General features: G+C 35.0%; 1 long non-coding RNA gene across 1 annotated transcript in view; it reads right to left on the reverse strand.

Annotated features, from left to right (window-relative positions):
- LOC135199834 (uncharacterized) overlaps window positions 1–7,500 on the reverse strand; it is a 232,005-nt gene that overhangs the window by 162,962 nt on the left and 61,543 nt on the right. Inside the window, exon 4 of the long non-coding RNA XR_010311129.1 lies at window positions 4,069–4,233. This is a non-coding gene — a long non-coding RNA (uncharacterized LOC135199834). The remainder of the gene's footprint in view (window positions 1–4,068; window positions 4,234–7,500) is intronic.

The raw sequence follows: 7,500 nt of genomic DNA on the forward strand, positions 1-7,500 counted from the left end.
CGTTGTGACCTGTTTGGAATGTGGAGAACAGAGCCGAAGCAACGACCCGAGAAAAGCTGATAAATGATTTCTGTGGTGGCGTGATATGAAAACTGCATAGAAAGACGGGTCAACGTTCGTCCTGTAGTTATGTCAGTTCATGGGTCTTTGTTCAAAGTGCCTTTGGGAAACTGGCTGCGACCAGTAATATGAGGCGTTGTCGAAGTGTGCATTCGTATGTGCTTGTGGGCCTCTTCTATTCTTAATGTATCACTAACCAAGTCTATGGGAGACTTGCATAGAGACGTCTGTGGGAGAAAGGCAAGATGCCGGGGGAGCTCTGCGAAAGTTTATTTGTATTCAGTGAGTGAAATATTCCGGCTGAGTTGCATTACTTTAGCCAAAGGGGTGACTTGTTGTCTGTTTGACATTTATAAGAATATCTAATCTTTAACTTTGTCTTTAAACTTATGTGTACTTACGAGTTTGTTTCTCGTGTCTTTGAAACAGACGATTCTGGCGAGGAACTATGGGTTACGGCAAGGGGGTGACTGGGGACCTATAGGGTCCCGATGGGAGAATAGACAATTGGTGTGACAATTACTGTTTTAGACATTTCAATGTTGGGGGGGTTAACTGAGTTAAGTTAGTCAGTAAGACTTGGATTATGATCTTTCCATTGTTAAATAAATAGTTATTTTTTATATAACTTCGCCTCTCATTTTGATTACCTGACAGAATGGAGAGAAAGAGGTGGAGAGGAGTTGTCGAGAGAGAGAGAGAGAGAGAGATTATGTGTCGGTTTGCCTGACGCTCGAGTTACACGTTTACCAAATAAAAAACGAGATTAATATCCCGTTAACATATATATATATGTATGTATGTATGTGTATGCATGTATATGTGTGTGCAAGCGCGTGCGAAAATATGCACGTGTCTATACGTGTATGTACTAATATCCAGTGTCAGCAGACGCTCTAGAGAATGTGTCCTTTACTTCGTAAATCACAAATTATTACTAAGTGCCAAAGTCTTTCACCAATTCACTGCCTAACACGAACGCTAAAAGGGTTATGGAAATCTTGCATTTGCCTCACAGATTTCCGTCTATGGACAATTTAGCCTAATACGCCTATGAAATCTAATTAGCATATCTTTATCTGATGAACAGAGAGAGAGAGAGACATTGAGAGAGAGCTACCAAGGTCAGGGATAAGAGGAACACCTTCACCTACTGCCTCGTGTAAATTGTCAAGAGGTACTCATGAGAAGAAGAAGTAGTAAAAGAAGAAGAAGAAGAAGGAGAAGAGAGAGAGAGAGAGAGAGAGAGAGAGAGAGAGAGAGAGAGAGAGAGTTTCAGAAATGAGATCACCGAAGTCAAATATTGCTACTTATATACATATCCTGAAACTGAACACTGATAGTTGAGTTGAGTTGAATATAGAATTTAGGCCAAAGGCCAAGCGCTGGGACCTATGACGCCATTCGGCGCTGAAATGGAAATAGAGAGTAAAAGGTTTGAACGGTGTAACAGGAGGAAAACCTCACAGTTGCACTATGAATCAATTGCTAGGAGAGGGTGGAAAGTAAGATGAAGACAGAGAACATGAAAGGAGGTACAGTAAAAGGAACGATAGGGGTTGCAGCTAGGGGCCCGAAAGCATGCTGTAAAGAACCTAAAGTAATGCCTACAATGCACTGCATGAGGTGCACGGAAGGCACTATCCCCCCTACAGGGTAGACACTGACAGGGCTGAGGATTAGAATTACTTGGAAGTCGAAGGAACTGAAAAATGGAAACAAGTAATTGTCTTGTAACAATAGTGTTCATCAATGCCGATGCATAGTTAGAGACGTGGGACAGCTAAATAGGTTGAGACTAAAGGAACGAATGAAGAGAAACGATGGTGAAGATGACTATAATTTTGACGAGAAAGAATTGGCAAAGAAAAATAAATCGCATCCCTCTTCGTAATATGGATGGTTAATGCAACATTCATATTTTTTTTTTTTAATCCCGCCATAGAAAGGAAATTCTCTTCATATACTTCCCCTCCGAGAACTAACATAGTGTTTGATGCATGTATTAATTCTAGTGCTGATAATAAAATAAGTCGTGAAGAAACTTCACCGTATCATAATTAAGAGTACTACATCATCGACTCTCTCACTCTACTTTTGTCGCTTGCTGAAAAGAAAACCGGTTCATTTTCAACTTTCGAGAACCCATTTCCAACGGATTAGCGAAGTACGGGTGCTTAGGCTAATGGACAATTAGTATTAGGACAAGATAAGAGTAAATCCGATTAGCCGCGGGATTACGAGTGTGTTACATTTAGCTATAATTGGGGTAGGAAGATCCAGTTCATATCCGGTGTAGAGCAGTGAGAGATATGGGAAGGAGACGCGGATACAACTGCCCAACACAACAGATTTACTTCTGGGTTTCGTAGAGTGATAATTCCCTAGTAGATGCTTTCTTGATTTAAACGTAGCAACACCGGCAAACATACACACACGTGAACGTTTACATACATACATACATACATATATATATATTATAATATATATATATATATATATATATATATATACATGTTATATATATAATATATGTATAGTATATATATATAGAGTATCATATATATATATATATATATATATATATGTATATAATATAAGATATATATATATATATATAGATATATATATATATAGATATATATATAATATATGTATATAATATATATATATATATATATGTAATATATATATATATATATATATATATATAATATATGTATATATATATATATATATATATATATATATACATATATATATATATATATATATATATATATATATATATATATATATATACATATATATATATATATATATATATATATATATATATATATATATATATACATATATATATATATATATATATACTATATATATAAATATATATATATATACACCATATATATATATATATAGTATATATAGTATATATATATATATATATATATATATATAGATATAATATATATATGTATGTATATATATATATGAGCAGCGAGTCAGCACTGCCGACTAGCCATCAAACCTTCCTCTCACTCTCTTGGGGTGGCTCAAGTGATAAAGCAGCTTCAGGGTCACTGTTGCATTAATACTTTAACTGGTGCATCTTGAATGACCTTATTGTGCAATACAATTTCCATCACATCGTCCACCTTCTTATACCCGAGGTTAGGTTCAATTGTATCATGTCAAACGCCCACACATATGGCAACATTCATCCCTATCTTGCATGCATTCTTGATGTCATACATCAAAATCATACACTTTTCACCAACCTATTGCCTTGCACTCTTTCCTCATGACTGAACCATATGAAAATACCCCCATCCATCATTCCATCTAAATCCACATATCTCACCCTATCATATAATATGCACGGGTTCATCTCAACATCTTCAGCTTTCATTTGCCATTTTCATTCAGCACACAAACTTCACTTCCATAAAAAACGAATAGGTTCAATATTCCCCTAATTATACACCACTTCCACGCGAAAATAGGTGGCTCAACATCCCTTTCGCACTTTCTGTAAATTTCTTCCCAATCTTCGTACATACCCAGCTACTTTTAATGCTTCCCCCGTCCTTAAGTATTGTTTGGGGAAAGAACTTTTAGAAAGAATTAGATCTTGTTTATCCTTTAACCAAAAGAGATCAGTACACAGTCCGGAATCATCTTTGCTTATTCATATACTTTCCAGAGTTTCTTTGCTGATCCACGTATTTTATTTGACAATTTCTTTTAGCGAATCAGAAATCCACTATTCGTCTTGCTTCTTATACCATTGTTGATTCAAATAACAAGTTTGCCCGGCTCTCCATCTGCACAATATCTTCGATACTTACGTAATGATGCTCATTAACAGAAAAGCCAACCCAGTCCACAAATCAAGAGGAAATTAATCAGGTCTCATTAGTCTTTACCCTGAGCTGAAGTGGCATCACCGACGTATTTATTCTCAAAATAAATTGATCTAACCGACATCGTGCCAGAACGCACCTTCGTTAGCGTGAACTTCTACTCGTAAAATGGACACTGACGAAATGCGAATGCTAACATGAGGCTCTTCTATCGTATTCTGCAGCCAGGTCGATCATTATCGAATGCTGTTTGGCCTCATCTCATTCTTGCAATTACGAAATGAGATCACTGCTGCGCTTGTTCCTGAAAAAAAAAGTAAATATGATATTACATCAGTCCATGCGTACTGAATAGCAAATGTATAATGTACCTTGTGCTTTCGGGAAAACGTTTTTGCTAAACGTTTCATGAAACTTTCGTAGAATATCATCATTTACTGTAGTGTCCAGCTGGCTTATAACGCTAATATGACGGAAGGAAAGATGTTGTCATAATGAAATTACAGTTTCATTCATTCATAGTAATATGTATTTGCACAAGGCAAATGTAGGGCATTAGGAAATTACATATCTCAATATATTTTATAAATCATTAAATATAATCAATTTACTCAATGTCAAAATATTTACTTATTTAGTCTGAAAAAAACGATCGAGTCATGAGTGCATTAGGAATTAAAAACAATTAAAAATAAACTTATACTTATCGCTGTAAAGGAAAGAAAGAAAATCTATTGAATGAATTTGCTCTCATAGAGGCCGTCGTAATTCCAGTCGAATTTTTCAAGAACCCAGACGAACGTACTCTACGTTAACGAAAGAACGCACTGTTAAAACAACATATGTTTTTACCAAATTCACAGTCAACGAACAATGGAGAGGAACGAACGAAGAGGTTGAAAGCTTCCATAAAGGAAGGGAACTAGATTATACTCGAATATATCGAGGTTGTGTACACTGCTTCAATATAAAACTACCGTTCCGTATTGCTATCTTTACACAGCCTATTCACGCGTGAGTTTCTTAGATAAAAAAAAAAGTAATTATGGTACAAATATTTTTCATTGCAGATTCAATAACCTTTGGGAGTGATAATATTTAGGTACAACGATAAATATAAATTATATATATATATATATATATATATATATATATATATATCATATATAGATTTTATATATATATAAATATATATCTAATTTATATATATAATATAGGGATATATATATATTATATATAATATACATACGTTATATATATAACATACTATTTATATATATAATAGATAATATATAGATATATCATATATATATATATATATAGATATATATATACATATTTATATATATAATATAACATATTACATAATTTATAATATATAATATATATATATATATATATATATATATATATACATATATATATATATACATATATATATATATATATATATATATATATATATATAGATATATATACATATTATATATATATATAATAAATATATATATTATATTTATATATATTTATATATAGCATATATTATATAATATATATCTATATATAATATACATATATGCACATATATGTGTGTATATATGCATACATATTTATAGACATACACAAACATAGTATATATTTGTGGGTGCACCCGTGCGCGCGTTTGAATGCATAGCATGTATCCTACAACTGAATTAGTGAAATGGCCGATTCAAAAATAAATAAAACACGAAAGATGGATTCAAGAGGTGTTTTCTCAATTTTTCATACATATCGATCTTTCCTTCACTACATCAGCCCGACGCTTCATAGTTTCCTTCTAAGAACGTCAAATATTACCCCACCCCCCCCATATTTTTTTTCTTTGTATTAGAGACGTCTGTCACCGATTTATGTTACTCGAACTATATCTTGAAACTATATGATTTTCCGTAATACTTTTGTTTTCGGTGATCCTTTCAAACAATTTAGTCGGCACTATAATATTACAAAGAATAGATCATCACAGTGCTAAGAGAGAGAGAGAGAGAGAGAGAGAGAGAGAGAGAGAGAGAGAGAGAGAGAATCAAAGGACTTTGTTCTCTTAGGGAAAGGCAGGTGCCCCTTCAGCAGCCCTTACAGCACCGAAGAACGCATTGTATGTCAATTAAAGAACGAACAGTTACAACAACGAAGTTTTCGTCGAATTCGCTGTTGACAAACAACAAAGGGGAAGTAATGGAAGAGAGAGAGAGAGAGAGAGAGAGAGAGAGAGAGAGAGAGAGAGAGAGAGAGAGAGAGAGAGAGAGAGAGAGAGAGACTGGGCATTTCAGAGGAAAGAAATGCAGAGTGGATGTATAGATGTTCTAAAGGACACATTGTGATTAAATCAATTTGAGACGAATCTCAATGGTATAAGCGAAAAAAATTACGACAACGCTGGGGAACTCAAGTCAATACTTGGCAAATCTAGTAAAATGGATACTGAAATGTTCCAACTATCTTCAGTCTGCGGAATGCTCTTTATCCTGGCTACATACCATCACAGTCGACTGACAACAATGTACCACCAGGGATCAATCGTTTCGCCCCTTTGGACTAAGCTGTAGTCTCTCGCTATTGAGGCGAAAATATACCCATACAGCGTCTAAAATTACTATATTCATTGTTCGCTGTCATTATGCCTATCTATGCATGTGATTCTGGACACCATGACCCGAGATTTTCGTTTGTCGCTTCCATAACTACGGTTGCTTCCAAGTCTTTTTTGTTGCCTTTTTAGTTTTCAGAGCTCTCCGCTATACATCTAGCTAGATTAATTTCCGCTCTAAGATTGAATGTCTAGAAACTTAGAATCTGGTGATTATCCTCGTCTTTGGAAAGATATCCAGTCCTTAAATCCCAAAATTAAAAAGCTATCACAGAGAGTAGGGGAAGCAGTCGGAGACGAAGCTATCGCAAGTATGTGGGGCGATCATTTCAACAATATCCTGAATTGCATAAATGATCAAGATTCCCGAAGGGATGTAGATAACCTCCTTACTGACAACATTCAATTTCATTTTGCCGACCGTATTACGCCAGGACACATCAGCGATGCCATAAACAGCCTATTTAATGATAAATCGCCCGGCTGTGATGGTCTTCCTGCAGAGGCTTTCAAATTCTGCCATCCGATAATTTACATTTTGCTAGCTGCCCTATTCAATGCGTGCATAATTCACCAGTTTCTTCCAGACTCCCTACTCTTAGTTCACTTGATACCATTAATCAAAAACAAGCTAAAGGATGCAGCTGACCCTAGCAACTACCGGCCGATTGCAATCACAACGATCGCATCGAAGATACTTGAGTCGTTTCTTCTAGTGAGACTTCTCCCTTTTCTACACACCACTAGCAAACCACTCAACCGACACCTGCATCTACATACTGAAAGAATGGCTGAACTACTACCTATCCTTTGTTTTGAAGATGTGAGAAAAGCATTTGACAGAGTAAACTACCTGAAGCTCTTCCTGAAGCTTCATAAAAGGGGCACACCCCTATATCTAATTGACATTTTACATTGCTGGTTCTCCACACAGCAATTCTG

Source organism: Macrobrachium nipponense, chromosome 26 (genome assembly GCF_015104395.2).
Source record: "Macrobrachium nipponense isolate FS-2020 chromosome 26, ASM1510439v2, whole genome shotgun sequence".
Classification (NCBI taxonomy): Eukaryota; Metazoa; Arthropoda; class Malacostraca; order Decapoda; family Palaemonidae; genus Macrobrachium; species Macrobrachium nipponense.